This window comes from Rosa rugosa, chromosome 3 (assembly GCF_958449725.1).
Source record: "Rosa rugosa chromosome 3, drRosRugo1.1, whole genome shotgun sequence".
Classification (NCBI taxonomy): Eukaryota; Viridiplantae; Streptophyta; class Magnoliopsida; order Rosales; family Rosaceae; genus Rosa; species Rosa rugosa.
Genome location: NC_084822.1, coordinates 33894794 through 33913480, shown reverse-complemented (window position 1 = coordinate 33913480; position 18687 = coordinate 33894794). Strand labels below are relative to the sequence as shown.

General features: G+C 38.3%; 1 long non-coding RNA gene across 2 annotated transcripts in view; it reads left to right on the top strand.

Moving 5' to 3' along the window:
• The window catches only part of LOC133739741 (uncharacterized), a 77859-nt gene extending 70195 nt beyond the window's left edge, over positions 1 to 7664 (top strand). For both annotated transcript variants that reach the window (XR_009860801.1, XR_009860800.1), the window contains one exon: positions 1281 to 7664. This is a non-coding gene — a long non-coding RNA (uncharacterized LOC133739741). The remainder of the gene's footprint in view (positions 1 to 1280) is intronic.
• The last annotated feature ends 11023 nt before the right edge of the window (positions 7665 to 18687 follow it).

The window sequence follows — 18687 nt, the reverse complement described above, 5'->3', positions numbered from 1 at the left end:
GAGCATGTGCCTTGCTAAGAGAATTTTCTAGAAATAATATTTTAGTCCCTTAACCACTCGGCATCTATGCCGAAGCTCAAGGGACTAGGGAAGCTCTATTTGAACCAATATTTGGCGAGGCTCACGTGGCAGATAGGTGATCCCGACCCACAAGGCGTAATGAATGACCGCGGCTAATTATTAAAGATTTACAAAGTTGATTATCAAATTTATGATAGAAGATAACGTGTTCGGAGAACCGTTACTGAGATCAAATTACTCACAAGGCTTAATGAATGACCACAGACCCACAAGGTGTAATGAATGACCGCGGCTAACATTAAAGAGCTTGATTGTCAGGAGAAACGTTACCAAAGCTTGGTTTAATTAACTTGATAAACATTAAGGGGTTTTACTGCCAATCATAAGTTACAAGGCCTGATTGATTGCTCATGAAAGAATCAATCATTGATAACATCAAAAATATCACAAACATGAATACTGTTCTATTTGTAAGCAATGCGGTCTTAGCTGTAAAGGCTGAGATTGTTTCTTTTCCTTCATTCAAAGTAGTTTAGCTTCACTATAAAAAGGACCATAGGATTCATTGTTAGAGGTCCTCGACCAAACGCTCTAGGCGATTATTCAAATTTTATCTCAATACATTTCAACATTTCAGCAACACTTATCAATCTTTACTTTCTTGTTGTTTACTTTGTATTATTTACATTCCTGCACTCATTAAGAAAATCACCAAAAAGAGACATCACCAGAACTTTTGGATCTAGTAAACAAGTTTTCTAGCATTCATGCGTTTCTTTGTTCATACCCGTATAGAATCAAGGCATCATAGTAACACTTTATACTTTGATTTTATTTTTACTGTGACTTGTGAGTAGGGGTGGGCGTCCAGACCCGAAAAACCGAAAACCCGACCCGAAAAAACAGAAAAAAGCCCGATTCGGTTCGGTTTTGACTTTGAAAATATCGGTTCGGTCTAAGGCCCGACCCGAATATATTTTCTCGGTTCGATCTCGGTCTCAAATGTGCAGAGACCGAAAGCCCGATTAGGCCCGATTTTCCTCCTTTGACGGTCTCAGCCTCTGTCTCTCTCAAAAACATCTCATCCATTCAGCCCTTGTTCTTCCCCAATTTCTGAAAACCCAGCCCCATTATCACCGATTCAACCCCAAATGGCAAACCTGTTAGCAGTTTTGGTTGAAAGCCTGAAACTCCAAACCTGTTATAGACTCCAATCAGCAGCAGAATAGTGAGATCTAGAGATCTGGGCACCTCTTCAGTTGATACGCTCAAAGCAAGCGCATAATTTAACCCTGAAAACATCGTTAGTAGTATAAGCAAATAGGGATCGTTCTATTCCGGGGATTGAGGGTACACCTGTCATTGTCAAAAAAACAAATAAAGAATTAAAATAATAAAGTAAAAAGTATTATGTACAAAAATAAAATAAAGAATAAAAATATATACAAGTTAATATAAAAAAGGGGGGTTTTGAGATTATAGAATTGGAATTAAAATTAAATGAAATAAAGAAAGTGTAAAAACACATATACAAGGGTGGAACACAAGAAACAAAGATCAAAACTACAATCATATGAATGAAATCCAATTACAATTCCTATAATTGATTATCTATGTCATGAGAAATAAGTTGACCATGTGAAACATTCGAAGCAAATGATTTCCCATATTTTACTTTCCTTGAATATTTAATCTAAGTGAAAGCACCTAAATTAAACCTATTGAACATGCAATCATAGCCTAGAAAACTAGCTAATCAAGAACACATTCAATGCATGAAGAACAAAGAAAGGATGTCAACCAAAGTGCACAACCTAGTATGAAAAAGTCCATCTATTTGCAATCCTCCTTAATTGATTTCGACTTTTGTCCAAAGCCTTTACTACTTAAATCTAGCACCAATTACATGCATATATCCTAAGTTGGCCATCAAATAACACATACATATAAAAGTTTTCCATAATCCAAAATCAATTAAGCAATCTCACATAAGCAACATAAAAATCAACATAAAGAAATCACAATTTTTATTCAAACATAGAAATTGGGCTTAAACTTTGCCCTTAATGTTATTGTTAACTAGAAACAAATTCCTACGAAATTAAATAAGGAAAAAGAATGAATTACACCGTGAGTTGGAGATGGAGATGGAGTGCTTGAAACGTTGAAATCTTGAATCTTGGAAGCAAGCCTTCAAGGTGGACGATGGATGATATGATATTCCCGGCTCCTTCTTCTTCTTCTTCTTCTTACTTGAAAACGCAGAATTTTGCAACTAGAGAATGGAGAGAAAAATGGAAAGGAAATGGAGAGACAAAGAAGATGGAATGGATGAAGGAATATTTGGGAAAATGGAAAGGAAATGGAGAGACAAAGAAGATGGAATGGATGAAGGAATCTGTGTTTAGAGTGAGAGGAGAAGGTGTTTATATAGGGAAGAAAAAGAAGAGTGAAATGATAAATGGAAGAAAAATAATGAAAGTGGTTTGTAAAATATGGAAAAGATGGAGTAATGATGAAATGAAAGCAAGGCATGAATGTGCAGAAGTATGAAAGTGATGATGATCTATTGGAGCAGAAAAATATATCCAAGGAAAAAGAGAAAAGCATCTAGCTTTCTTCATGTGGGTAGGAAACATGAACATGTGATGTTGAGCTGTTTTTTTAGATCAGTTTCTGCCCCTTTATTCCTTCAATTATTTCTCCAACAAGCATTCCCAATTTCACTATGACCTCTTCATAAAAAATGTTCCATTATGAGTGTAGATCACCCTGGTAAAATTTCAGATTTTTATTCCATGTGGTTGGGCCGAAAATGCTGCTGGACCTCTTACAGGTCCAGTTTTCCAGTTTTGCTTCTGTAGAAAATTGGGCTGATTGTTTGAAGGCCTTCCACTCAACAAAAGTTCTTGCACTCTTCATAAGAAATGATCCTTGGGCTGTCTAGAATGGATCTGGAAAGTTTCAGCTCATTTGAAGTTCATTTGGTCCGGCGGCCGCTCCTTCTTCCTTGCTTGGCTTGGTTTCTCCTAGCCGGAGTAGGAAAATGTGTAAAATTGACATTTTAGTACATTTCCATTTTTCTCCACCATTTATAGGTAAGTGTGGACCTAATGCTCATTTCACCATCATTTACTCCAATGTACCTAAGAAAATAGAAATTGAGTTAAAAATCGATTCGTTAAGGAATTAACTAAGCAAAATGTGAGGAATTAACTATTAAAATACCACATTAAAATGCTCCTATCAAATTCCCCCACACTTAGCTTTTGCTAGTCCCTTAGCAAAATCAAAAACTAACAAACCAAAAAGACTATGACACAAAACAAAGAAACCAACGAAAAAAATGACTAAGTATGGAAACAAAAACACAAAGACTCAAAGAAACCAAAAACGTAAAACACAAAGCAAAACACAAAGAAAAAAAAAACGTCACACATAAAAGAGTAAATTCAAAGACAAAGACCAAGATGTTGACATCACAAAGACCTCTATTGCCCTTTAACATATTGTCTCAGAAATCTCTTACTTTCACAACACCAAGATTAGCACTCAACCAAGAATCAATGTTAAGCATTCGAGAGTTAATTAAAACATATGATCCACACATACACAAGTAGGACTTGGTTGTAATAATGGTGATTGGGGTTTAGCTTAGCATGCTTCAGACAAGTATGATTCATATCCTCACAAGGTATATCCACTTTTTCTTCTCTCAGATCAAGGCAATGCTTAAAAGCTTATAATCACTCATTTATATGTGAGAGAACATATTTTAAGGCAGTCAAATAGCTCACATATATAAGAAACGAAAAGCACTTTGTGAATATAATTTTTTTTTTTCAAAAGATCTCATGAAGGATATCAACTACTTGCACGAATGGACCCAAGCCATAGGTTCAACTCTTGTAACTCATCTCCACATCAAAGGCTGTCCCATCTTAAGGATCAAGAAGGTCCTCTCAAAGGTTGTAATGGGGCTAAGGCTCAAGGTTTAAAGAAATGAAAGGTAAGGATTATCAAAGTGTCCTAAAAACCTAGTAGAGCTCATATGAATGTAGAGATCTCGAAATATTTCACCAAGGCATTGCAAAAACGTCACTTCTCCATAGAGGTAATATAAGAGGGCCAAATGTCTTCATGTTGGGCCCAATCTTCAATATAAACTTCCCTTGAACTCTAGTGAAATGGACAAAGGCCAAATTTTTCTGTAGTGGGCCTTCAATTCAAAGCAAACTCCAAAATCACTAAGTATGGGGGATGAAAGTCCATAAACATATATTTTTTTTCTTTCTTTTTCTTTTTTAGCCGTACACAATTTTTCTCTTTTCTTTTCATTTTTCACGGCTTCAACATATCTATTTCTTTATGGACAAGTCTATCCCCACACTTGAACTTTCACCTCTTCTCAATCTTCATCCTTAGCACCAAACCCATGTAGTATGTCTCAAAAGATAGCTCCACTAAGTCCTTAGAACAAAGGGTAGGGTTGTAACTATACTAAGCTTCATGGTTAAGGATTTTAAGGGTGATGAACGAAAAGGCTTAATGTAGGCTCAAAGGGGCTTATCTAGGGGGGTCCCACGACGGGCACAAATGGGGACACAAGTTTATTTGGCAATGGTGGTAATTCCTAGAGAACCTCTATCCCTTCCAGAATCAGGGCCATGTATTGATATCACGTCTCAACAAGCACAAGAGCGAATTCTAGCATTCTCTAGTCCATTAAACTTAATCTATGGCAAGCAGTCAATCAAGATGAAAGAATAATGAGATCATCAAAACATCGCCAAGAAATTAAGAATATATTTTTCATTTCACTCCAAGAAAAAGGGACATGGTTCAATTATCTCACATGGCTTTATGAATCACAACTCATCTTAACATGCTCATATTCTGTACCAAGGTCATGCAATCCATATCCACTACAAGGCACACATTTTTCATATATCTCAATTAACCAAAGAATACCATGTTTAAAATCATCTCAATGTTGTGATCCTCTTTTAGTCATGATTTCAGAGATATAGAATCATCCCAGACAGTTGAAAGGCATCCTAAGACTCAAAACAAAAACAAAAGCAACGAAATTTTTTATATTTCTGACATTTTTCGATTTTTTTGTTTTGTTTTCTTTTTATGACAAAAACTAACTACAAGCATTAATCCTTCCCCCCACACTTAAATCATACATTGTCCTCAATGTTAAACAAGTTAGAGCATGCAATGAACAATTATCATGTGAATGGAATGATTAACTCAAGAAAACCTAAAAACAAAAACTAAAAACGCAAATAACAAAGATACAATCAGAAAATAGTAATAGAGGAGATAGAGTTTAAGAGAGCAAATCTGCGTTGATGGCTCCTCCACAGCTACGGTTGAAATGGGTTGCCTCCCATGCAGCGCTTAATGTTTAAAGTCTTTCAGCCTAGACTTGTACCTCCATTTACTCCTTTGGAGGAGCGGTATGCGGGCGAGTGGCAGCCTTCTTGCTGGTTTCAGCCTTCGGAGGAGGGTTCTGATGGAGTGACATAAATAAAAAAAAAAAAAACGGGGGAGGCAAGGTTCGAAACCTTAACCTGCTACACGAAACCTTTGTCCCCAACCACTGGAGCACAAGCTGTGCTTAATATAATGTGTACAAATTTTATACTTATTATGTCATAAACGAACATAATAAAAATAAACGAGAGGCAAGGTTCGAACCTCAGACCTCTTGTACACGAACTTTACACTCAACCACTCGAGCACGGCTGCTCACGTTATTATCCATACCAATCCTTTTATTTAAACCAACTGTTTCAACTGTTTCAACAATTCGGCACAAAACATCCAAGACTGTTTCAGAAACTCGGCCCAACGTATCCAAAACTGTTACAGAAATCCGGCCCAACTCATCCAAAACTGTTTCAGAAACTCGGCCCATCAGGCCTCCACCCACAGCTACAGTGATGCCTTGATCCGAGACAGGCCCAAGTACGGCCCACTTGTGTCACGGCTTATCCCTTCCGTGATTTACGACAGTCAAATCTGCTTTCGGCTACAGCTGTCCGCCACAGCGCCTCGAGATTCCCTCGGTCCCCTTACACGCTCTCCACGCGCCAACAACTTTTCCGGGTTTCAGGGCGACTTTAATCCAACGCGTAGAATGAATCACAGGAATCGTCCATCCAACGGTGGAGATCTGCTCACCTCGCTCTATAAATAGGTGCATTCTGAGGGCGCAACTGTTCACTCCAAAGGAACGAAAATCTCTCCTGAGTTCCAGCCCCTCTCTCCCAACTCTTCAGCTTTTCCTCTTCTTTCAAAACTCAAAATATTTCTTCTTCGATTCAATCCTTCTCTTCTGATCTTCTCTCCCATCTAATTGATTCAATCCCATCTTTCCTCTGAACTTTCAGATCTCCAACACACCATCATCATCCTTAATCCCTTTAACAACAACTCCTTCAAACACTTGACAACTTTACTCTTCGATCTTCACATCCCCTCAACCCATCACCATGGAACCACGAACTCTGCAACTGATGGAGCTACAAACCCAGCAACAAATCGAGGATGGAGGAAACAACCAAGCAGCCGGGAGTAATGCCAACACAGATTTCTGGCGAAGCCGTGCCAGGTGGGTTCCTACTCCAGATCAAATAAGGATCCTCAAGGATCTTTACTACGACAAGGGAGTTAAGCGCCCAACTACAGAGCATATTCACGAGATCTGTCTCCAGCTGAACCAGTATGGACATGTTGAGGGCAAGAACATTTATTTTTGGTTCCAGAATGTCAGGGCTCGAGAGAAGCAGATGAAGAGGTGCAATCAGGCTGCTCAAGTGCCCATGGGAACTAGTTCTCCTGGTACTGGTGGATCCATTGATCTCAATTTTGGGTCCACTGGTTCTACTGGTGCTGGTGGATCCATCGACATCAATTTTGGGCCAGCTGGTGGATCCATTGACATCAATTTTGGGTCCACTAGTTCTACTGATGATGGTAGATCCATTAATCTCAACTTTGGTTCCACCGATTCTACTGGTAATGAAGGATTTCTTGATTTAAATTTTGTTTCATATTCTTCCTCACACTTCAACACTAATACCAGTACAACTCTTTTGGCACAACAGGAGGACAAACATCCCTGCAACAACGAGGAGGAGATCACCAGGAGATTGAAACTCTTCCATTGTTCCCCATGCATGGTGAGGACATCTTGGGCATCATGAAGACTACTTCCGAGGGAGGTAGCGGTTATGGCGGTGGCTCTCACATTTCCCTTGAGCTCAGCCTCAACTCCTACAGAGATGCAGACATGGCTTAGTATAGAGTATTATTATTATTATTATTATTATTATTATTTTTTTTTTTTTTTTTTGTAAATAGCTGAAATTAATAAGACTGAATGAATGCATTTTTTTTTTTTTTTTTTAAATTTTTTTTTTTTTATTATTATTTTTTTTTTTTTTTGTAAAAAGCTGAATTTAATAAGACTGAATGAATGCATTTTATTTTATTTTTATTTTTATTTTTATTTTATTTTTATTTTATTTTTATTATTATTAAAAAATATAGGACTCAAAAATATTTATAGGACACAAAATGAAAGACAAAAATATTTATAGGATTCAAAATGAAAGACAAAAATATAAATCCCTTCCCCCACACTTAAATATTGCATTATCCTCAATGTAATCAATTAAAAGCATGCAATGAAATAAGTAAGCATATAGGGATGGAATTTACGAAAATAACTACTAAAACAAAAAGAAAATGGAGGAGTAAAAGGGGAAGAGAAAGCAAATCTGATTATATTCTGAATTGGGTTGCCTCCCAAGCAGCGCTTGTATTTTACGTCTTGCAGCCAGACGGTACCTACATTAAATAAAGTTAGTAACTTAATATTAACAAAGAAATACAAAAAAAATAAACAAGTAACTATGAATTACAAACTACAAGTATAATTTACAAGTATTTTGTACATAAGACACAAGTTAAGTACACAAGTGAGTATAAAACGTAAAAAGTATTTTTACAAGTATAAAGTGTGAAACAACAAAATAATTTACACGTAAAGAGTATGTACAAGTATTTCTTTTGTTATAAACATTATTGATATCAAATCTAATTCCAAGCGGTAAATCAAGTGGACGTGCGGCCCAAGTATAGTCGTCTAGACACAAAGTCCCTCCTACATCCGTTGGGCAACCTTACTGAAATGGCCAGGTAGGGGAGGGTGAACACGAGAGGAAAAATCCATTTTGGCATGAGCTAGGCCCATTTGTAAGCACTTCTGGATTCAAAAACCCGTCATGAACGTTGTCCCCTTCCTAGACACCATCTCACATAGGATATTCTTACTAGGATGTAAAAGGTCCTAAGTGTGTTAGACAGTTCAATGAATGTTAATAAAGGCCGCCCTCAACCTTAAGGGACCTGAACTAGGTACCAATAAGGGGTTTAGGCCAATATTAATAAACACGACTTCACCTATTCCTTCTTTAATTTACAACTCACAATTAAACTCGTATTCAACAATAAAAAACACAACCTAGTTAATTTAAACTAAGTATCAAACAGTTTATATACAACAATTATAAACAAAAACAAGTGATTTTTCAATCCCCGGCAACGGCGCCAAAAATTTATACGCTCAAAGCAAGCGCATAATTTAACCCTGAAAACATCGTTAGTAGTATAAGCAAATAGGGATCGTTCTATTCCGGGGATTGAGGGTACACCTGTCATTGTCAAAAAAACAAATAAAGAATTAAAATAATAAAGTAAAAAGTATTATGTACAAAAATAAAATAAAGAATAAAAATATATACAAGTTAATATAAAAAAGGGGGGTTTTGAGATTATAGAATTGGAATTAAAATTAAATGAAATAAAGAAAGTGTAAAAACACATATACAAGGGTGGAACACAAGAAACAAAGATCAAAACTACAATCATATGAATGAAATCCAATTACAATTCCTATAATTGATTATCTATGTCATGAGAAATAAGTTGACCATGTGAAACATTCGAAGCAAATGATTTCCCATATTTTACTTTCCTTGAATATTTAATCTAAGTGAAAGCACCTAAATTAAACCTATTGAACATGCAATCATAGCCTAGAAAACTAGCTAATCAAGAACACATTCAATGCATGAAGAACAAAGAAAGGATGTCAACCAAAGTGCACAACCTAGTATGAAAAAGTCCATCTATTTGCAATCCTCCTTAATTGATTTCGACTTTTGTCCAAAGCCTTTACTACTTAAATCTAGCACCAATTACATGCATATATCCTAAGTTGGCCATCAAATAACACATACATATAAAAGTTTTCCATAATCCAAAATCAATTAAGCAATCTCACATAAGCAACATAAAAATCAACATAAAGAAATCACAATTTTTATTCAAACATAGAAATTGGGCTTAAACTTTGCCCTTAATGTTATTGTTAACTAGAAACAAATTCCTACGAAATTAAATAAGGAAAAAGAATGAATTACACCGTGAGTTGGAGATGGAGATGGAGTGCTTGAAACGTTGAAATCTTGAATCTTGGAAGCAAGCCTTCAAGGTGGACGATGGATGATATGATATTCCCGGCTCCTTCTTCTTCTTCTTCTTCTTACTTGAAAACGCAGAATTTTGCAACTAGAGAATGGAGAGAAAAATGGAAAGGAAATGGAGAGACAAAGAAGATGGAATGGATGAAGGAATATTTGGGAAAATGGAAAGGAAATGGAGAGACAAAGAAGATGGAATGGATGAAGGAATCTGTGTTTAGAGTGAGAGGAGAAGGTGTTTATATAGGGAAGAAAAAGAAGAGTGAAATGATAAATGGAAGAAAAATAATGAAAGTGGTTTGTAAAATATGGAAAAGATGGAGTAATGATGAAATGAAAGCAAGGCATGAATGTGCAGAAGTATGGAAGTGATGATGATCTATTGGAGCAGAAAAATATATCCAAGGAAAAAGAGAAAAGCATCTAGCTTTCTTCATGTGGGTAGGAAACATGAACATGTGATGTTGAGCTGTTTTTTAGATCAGTTTCTGCCCCTTTATTCCTTCAATTATTTCTCCAACAAGCATTCCCAATTTCACTATGACCTCTTCATAAAAAATGTTCCATTATGAGTGTAGATCACCCTGGTAAAATTTCAGATTTTTATTCCATGTGGTTGGGCCGAAAATGCTGCTGGACCTCTTACAGGTCCAGTTTTCCAGTTTTGCTTCTGTAGAAAATTGGGCTGATTGTTTGAAGGCCTTCCACTCAACAAAAGTTCTTGCACTCTTCATAAGAAATGATCCTTGGGCTGTCTAGAATGGATCTGGAAAGTTTCAGCTCATTTGAAGTTCATTTGGTCCGGCGGCCGCTCCTTCTTCCTTGCTTGGCTTGGTTTCTCCTAGCCGGAGTAGGAAAATGTGTAAAATTGACATTTTAGTACATTTCCATTTTTCTCCACCATTTATAGGTAAGTGTGGACCTAATGCTCATTTCACCATCATTTACTCCAATGTACCTAAGAAAATAGAAATTGAGTTAAAAATCGATTCGTTAAGGAATTAACTAAGCAAAATGTGAGGAATTAACTATTAAAATACCACATTAAAATGCTCCTATCATCAGTCTTCACCCAAGTCCTCCGAGTCAACCCTGCCCAATCCTCACTCCTCCTAACCGAGCCCCTCTTCACTCTCCCCTCCATCCAACCCGCCGTCGACGAACTGCATAATGGGGATTGAGGAGGAAGGGAGAAAAAAAATATTAAAAAAAAGAATGTATGAATAGAACTGCAGAAGAAGAAGAAGAAGAAGAATAAGAAGTGTAAAAGAAGACTAGAAAAGAAAGAACGAGGAAGGAAGAAAAAAAAAAAGAATATATGAATAGAAGTATAGGACTGCAGAAGAAGAAAGTGTCGAAGAAGAGTAGAAGACCGGAAAAGAAAGAGAGAGTAGAAAGTAAAAAGAGGGCAGAGCCTTTTATTTTGTTTTATTTCTACCGCGTAGGACAAATAAATATAAACATCGAACAATATGTTCAGAGAACGTCTCATGCTCCAGTGGTTGGGAGCAAGGATTTGGTGCAAGGGGTCGGGGGTTCGAACCTTGCCTCTGACTGAATTTTTGTAAACTTTGCACATTGGGCCCGAAAAGCCCGAAAGACCGAACCGACCCGAATGTGGTCGGTTTCTGTCGGTTTCCTTTCTTGAAAAAGCCCGAACCGGCCCGAACCAAATACTTCGGGCTCGGTCTCGGTCTCACCAAATTTCGGGTCCGGCCCAACCTGGGCCCAGGCCTACTTGTGAGTATCTACATCCCATAGATTTATCAATTGTCACTCGCACTTTCACGTTCACTCACCGAGTTGCACAGCACAAACATTCCGGCTAGGTAAAGGCTGATCCGTGCTAAAGTCCTTGCATTCAAGGCATAGAGAACCCTGCAGCTGAGATTGATTCTTTCTCGGCCCACAATCAACTGATTGGAAGTCAGATTGGCGCAAGATCTACAATCTAGAACAAAACCTCGCTTGGCCTCCCAACCGCGAGTTGGCACATACGCGCACACGTCACCACTCCAGAAGGACACGTGTAAGCCAAAGAAGCTCTCGGCCCAATGACACGTGGCCGGGACGATTTTTGAGCGAACATCTTTTAGTACGCCCAGTGGGACAACACTCGGTGAATGTTATCAGATCCCTACGCCAAGTCTCGAGGGAATCGTTGTTACAGGTGTAGGCAACAAGGCCACACCTCTTCTTTTTGTCCAAACAGATCAGCTACATCTAGAGATCCCATTGTACCCATGTTAAGTCTCCCAATGACATCCGTTCAACCATCAGCTTTGACGTTAAGTGGGATCTCTACAAGTGGAGTCATGGCACATCCTGCATCATCAGTTGCTACGACTGCCACAGTAGTGTCAGCCTCCACTACAGCGAGTCATCCATCTTTCAGTCAGCAGCCGCAGTCACATATCGTCCAGACCTCAGGGACAACAAACCGAGTTGATTTTACAACTGCGGCTAGTACTCGACCGTATGATTCTGTAGCTTATCCATGGGGCCTGCCACCAGGGTATACCCCTCCTTATGAGTCAGTCCGTGTGCCAGCAGCTACAGCCGGCCAGTACCGGATAGTTCCCTTGGGGGTTCTCTCCAGGTTATAATCTATTGTATGAGCCACTTTTGCAACAGTTGGTACAGGACAGACTCCGTGGCCATCAGGATTTAATCCATTGTATGAACCAGTACCTACAAGCGCACCTGAAACCACTGCGGCCGATGTATCTTAGCAAAGTCTTAACCATGATCTTGACAACGTTGATGATGGCATCGGCCGGTTGGGCCGAAGTCTTGAAAATTGTTTCACTTGGCTCGACCGCAATCTTGAAAATAGTTTGTAAATATCCCCTTTGTTAATGTCTGAGATTCACCGGTAGCTGAACCTCGGTTAACGCTGGTTCGAGGGGTGAACCGCTACTTGTGATATTCTTTGCTGATTCCGCTATATGTCAAATGAAATACAAATGGCGTCAAAGGGAGACCGCGGTTGGCGATCTTCTCTTCTCCGATGCCTAAGTTAGTCAATGTATTTATGTTGACAGAATAATAGTAGGTAAATAGTAAATGCGTAATTAATAAGGGAGAGAGGAGTAGACCTTTTATAGGTGGGGAAGAGACTGATCTCTTCCTTGTTTTCGATGTGGGACTGATATGCTTCAGTTCCCAGCTTCTGATGCTTCAACGAGATGTTCTTAGCGCGGCGCGTCAGCGGTGATCTCGGGATGAGCCGGGGCTTGGGTGATAGCCTGTTTGGCTGTGTTTCCGTAGGTCATACCCTCGATGGTAGTTGGCACCGCTAGCAGTGGTATGAGTGTGGCTCATTATAGCTAATTATGCTTGGCAAATGCTTATGTAAGTACAGAACACCACTAGCGGAACTTCTCCCTTTCATCTTACAAGCGAGGCAGTCTCCGCTAAGCGCAACACCGTTAGCAGAACTCAGCATCTTGCAAAGGAAGGTCCCCGCTATGCCACCTGGCTCTAGCGGCACTCTTTACCACTCTAAGCAAGGAGTCCCGCCAACGGCGGCTCCCGAGGCAACGCCTCATAATGGCAACGACCGCCACGTGGCATTGCAGTTGATAGGAGCATTTTTATGGGACGTTTTAATAATTATTTCCTCATATTTTGCTTAGTTATTTCTTTTACTTAATCATTTTTAATTTAGTTTCTATTTTCTAGGTACATCGAATAAATGGAGAAGAAATGAGCTTAAAGGCAGAAGGGATGCAGAAATGAGCTGAAATGAAGAAATGGAGTTTTCCTGGTCTGACTAGGAATCCTGATGAGGCTAGGAAACCTGAAGGCATTAGGAGACCACATGACTTGAAGATATTATGGGAGATTAAATCTGATTTTTGCATGGGAAATGATGGAGATAATGTGGAAATCAAGCATAGATCAAGGAGATTACATTGAGAATATCAAGGGAGAGTTTCATGGGATTGTGCAACAAGATAAGGCTCAAAACAAGTCCAGATTCGTTCCTTAATTCCCTCAAGATATGTCGGCTGAAATTAGAGAATAAAATCTGCAATTTTAATGTGAAAATCAAGGGGAGGATGTTAAGGATAAAGCCATGGAGAGATTTAAGGGAAGAAAGGTCCAAAATGCATCCAGATACATTGTCTAGGTTCATGCCTAGATATTTGGCCGAAAATTAAGAGAAAAATCATAAATAATCTTGGGAAAATCAGCAACACTATATTAGGGATTGATTTTGGAGCTTGTTGATTGGTTGGATGACAAAGCAGAGCTAACATGGCATTATTTGATTGGCTGAAGCTGTGTGGATCAATCTTGAATACTTGGAGACTAAGTTGTCATCCTCCTATAAATAGGAGCATTCTCTACACCACTTCTCCCACAACACAACAACACTACAACACCTCTTCATTCAGAAAAATTCTCTCCATTCTCTAGCTGCAAAGTTCTGCGTTTTCAAGCAAGGAGAGGAATAAGAAGAAGGAGCCGTGAAGATCATATCCTCCATCATCCACCTTGAAGGCTTGCTTCCAAGATTCAAGATCCAACCATCAAGCTCTCCATCTCCATCTCCACTCACGGTGTAATTCGTTCCTTTTCCTTGTAACCTTTTTGGTTTCCTTGTTTTATTTCGTATGAACTTGTTTCTAGTTAACAATAACGTTTAGGGCAAAGTTTAAGCCCAATTTCTATGTTTAAATAAAGTTTTCAAATTCTATGATTGTGATTCTAAATTGCTTATGTGAGTTTGTTCGATTGAATTTGCTTTACAGAAAACTTTTATATGTTTATCTTATTTGGGTCGACACTTATAGGATTTGCATGTAATTAGTGCTAGATTTAGGCAAACGATTCACCTAATAGTTTTGTGAACCTAAATCACAAGTAGTAAAGGCTTTGGACAAAGGTCGAGTTCAATTGAAGAGGATTGCAAATAGGTGAACTTATTCATAACTAGGTTGTGCACTTGAGTTGATAACATTTCTCTATTCTTCTTGTGTTGAACATGTTTTGATTAGCTAGCTTTCTAGACTATGATTGCATGTTTAATAGGATTGATCTAGGTGCTTTCACTTAGGTTAATTAGTAAAGGAAAGTAAAATATGGGAAATCGTTTGCTTTCTAACGTTTCACATGATCAACTTCTTTTTCATGACTTAGATTATCAATTATAGGGGTTGAATCGAATTTGATTATGGAATTGGTTTTGATCTTTGTTTCTTACGTTTCATTCTTGTACATGTGTTTTTATATTTTCTTTCTTTTATTTATTTTAATTTTCAAAACTCTAATTCTTAAACCCCCCCCTTTTATTTCGTTATTTGTATATGTTCTTTTTGTAAATAATACTTTTTACTTTTTATTAATTAATTATTTATTTTTGCAATTACAGGTATACCATCAATCCCCGGCTAGAACGATCCCTACTTATTCTATACTGACAACTACATTTTGCAGGGTTAAATTGCGCGCTTACTTTAAGCGTATCAATTTTTGGGCAGTCAAGCTATGTTCCTCCGGGACAAGTAAGGGGACAAGTCAACACAGTCTTCGACGACCCTGATCAGGCACGTTGACCCCCATCACTCTGGTATCAAAGATTGGGCTCGCTACCCAACACCCGCTGCTCAGCACAGCTCCCCTTAACAAACAATATATCGGCCAAACGGAGGTCTATCTTAGCTGGGGAGTGGAGGACTCCCTGAGGGGCCTAGCAGGGGCCCACCCGAAAGGGTATAAAGCGTTTGCTCAGAACAAATCCATGGTTGACAACGCACTGACGCTAATTATGCTTTCGCAAGACTAGCAGAAGTAACGCTTCAAACCGCTAGGCAACTCCCCAACCAAGATTGCCCTCCTTGACTGGGGACTTGGGGGACTTGTACTTACATAAGCATTTGCCAAACATAATTAGCTATAATGAGCCACGCTCATACCACCACCAACGGTGCCAACTACCATCGAGGGTATGACCTATGGAAACATAGCCAAACAGGCTATCACCCAAGCCTCAGCTCATCCCGAGATCACCGCTGCCAAGAGCATCTCGCTGAAGCATCAGAAGCTGGGAATTGAAGCATATCAGTCCCACATCGAAAATAAGGAAGAGATCAGTCTCTTCCCCACCTATAAAAGGTCAACTCCTCTCTCCTCATTAATTACGCATTTACTACTTACCTACTGTTATTTTGTCAACATAAATACATTGACTAACTTAGACATCGGTGAAGAAAAGACCGTCAACCGCGGTCTCCCTCTGACGCCCTTTGTATTTCATTTGACAGATAGCGGAATCAGCAAAGAATATCACAAGTAGCGGTTCGCCCCTAGAACCAGCATTAACCGAGGTTCAGCTACCGCTGAATCTCAGACATTAACACCCTTGGATCCTGATTTGAAACCGAAATCATATCCAAAACAGGATCAATCATGACGACCTTCGTCAGTTTTTTTCAATCCCAAAACAGGGAAGACAACAAGGATATCCCGCCAATCTTGGATGCCAAGTCCCCACTAAACACCAGAACCTTTTCGCTCCGCCCTTGCTCGAATCCTCCGTCGCTCAGATCGGACACGATCAAGAAGGCTCACCCCCGCTTGTCTTATCCTTTCTGACCGCAACCCAGACGTTCCCACACTTCTACTCTGACCCTATACCCACTGTCCCTCACCGGCAAACTCACATAACCAGGTCGCCCGTCCGACGACGACGTCCCAAGGACGCGCCGCCGGACAAGGCATCGAAGTATACGGTGTTTTGTTTCTAGGGTTGTCTGCTCCAACTTTCTTAGAGCGAGTCAATTGTAATATTAAGAGCAACTCCAACAGCTTCCCTATCATTTCTGTATAATAGAGAAGCAAAAGTCAAAGTTTTAGCATCTTTTTTTTCTCCAACTCCAACAGATTCCTTATTTTACAGCAATCTCTAAAATCTCCATATTCTTCCTTAAAATTTTAGAGATTGCTGTAAATATAGGGAATTTGGTTTTCTCTTTCCTCATTTTCCCTAAAATAAAGATAGTTATAGGGAATCTGTTGGAGCAAAAGAGACTCATTTTTCCCTAAAGTAGAGAAAAATTAAAATATGGGGAAACTGTTGGAGTTGCTTTAATATATTACATCTAGGTTTTCTTTTCGGTAGATAGAAATGCATCTGCGATATATTAGTAGGCATATAATCTAGTGTATGCAAGTCTAGGGTAGTATATTTACTACCACTAATAAATTGACACATCAATTACGAAAGATAGGAATGGGGTATTCAAGGTTCGGTTCATTCTCTTCGGCATAAATTGTAATTTCTGTTATTTTTAATGTCAAGTTGCTAAGAGATGAATTAGATTAACATAAATTATTTTGTTTAACCTAATCTAACATAACACTTTAAAATGACCTTAGTTATCATTTCTCCAAAATTGTATTATTTTCATATGACTACTTGTTGGACCATATTATATACATATATATATATATATATATATATATATATATATATATATGCTCTAAAACAATGAAAAATAACTTGTCTTAAAGTCAAATTTAGTATTAACTAATCTAATTTCATGTTTTGTAGGAAATCATGACAATATGAGAAAAACGTTAATTTCGAGTTCGGAATTAGAGATTGAGAAAAAAATGAAGAAACACGTGGAAATTGAAGTCCAAATGCAAAATAAAGATACGACAAAATTTCCATACACCACCACTATTGGCAGCACCACCGCTACCGACTACCACACTCCGATGGTTCTACCACTTTTCATAGGATCCACTTGAGTCTCCTTCAAAAAATCTTTCTTAATTTAAGTTTCTTTAGATATTTTTAGACGGACCACGACTTCCATCTCCAAAGTCACCACCACAATCTCTTCTTTTATATATTATTATATTATGTAGCTAATCAAATCAAATCAAATCAAATCAAATTAAATTAAAACAGATCCAACTTGGTTGATTCTAATCTAATCTCTTCTTCCTTACTACTGTCTGCTTCTCAAGCTTACTTGTTTGATTCTTTGCGTTGTGGTTATTGTCGTGGGTTTGTGTTGTAATTTGTTTTTACCTTTCAAAAAAACTTGGTTGGCGCCCTTCTTTCTGCGGCAACTAAATACACGGGTTTTGTCCCCTATATCTATATAGATTGATTCATTCATGACATTTCTTATCATGCTAGTTACCTATTAGGAAAAAGTGACCACTGCATTAGCTCGCTATAGGGTTGTGTAGCTATCTCTTTTAAGATGTTTCAAAATAGAAAAGTGATTTCTTTCAACATTTTTTTTTTAAAAAGTGCATTGGAAATTTAATTATTCTGCTTTATATCAATTTTTAGGGCGTTGAAATATATGCTGCCTTTTCTCATCTACTACACTACTTACTGCTTATAGTCAAGGTTTTAAATATCGGTATCTTCATATCTATTGGTACTTTGAAAAAGGGAGATATCAGAAATATCGGGGATACAGGGTACGAAAATATCGTTTTTGAAAAAAATCAATTTATTAGAAATTTAGAACTACATATAAATACATATGAATGTCAACTTCATCTATATCCAAAAAGAGACTCTAGGCGGTTGAAAAGCCGCTTGTTGGTCTACGAAAATGCAATAATCAGACCAAGATATATGACCCATATAGTGCGAATTGTAGTGATGAACATGATAGTTATAGATCTCTTTAGAGCTGCCGACTGTTTCCCCTATAAGGAGATAATGAGGATGAACCCAACTGGATGACTGATCATATACTTCTCCATATTGATTATATCCATAAGCATCATAACCAAATTGATTGTTGCCTTCATGAGATTCATTTGAGATCTCACTGCGCTCTGTGCCTAAACTGATAGAGTCAAAACTTAAGGCAATTGAAGAAACATCATATGGGGTACTTTAATCATCAGTTGCACCTCTAGTCCTCCTCCCATATCGGGTCTTCTCTTGAGCACCATGACCCGCTGTTCTCACTCCGTGGTCTTCATCTTGGGTACGTGGCATGATCAAAATTACTTTCACAGGTAAATTGGAATCCTCCATCCACAGAAGATTGTCCATATTCATATCTTTCACCTCCACCACCTGTTCCGCTTCCACCCACTCCACCATCATCAGAAC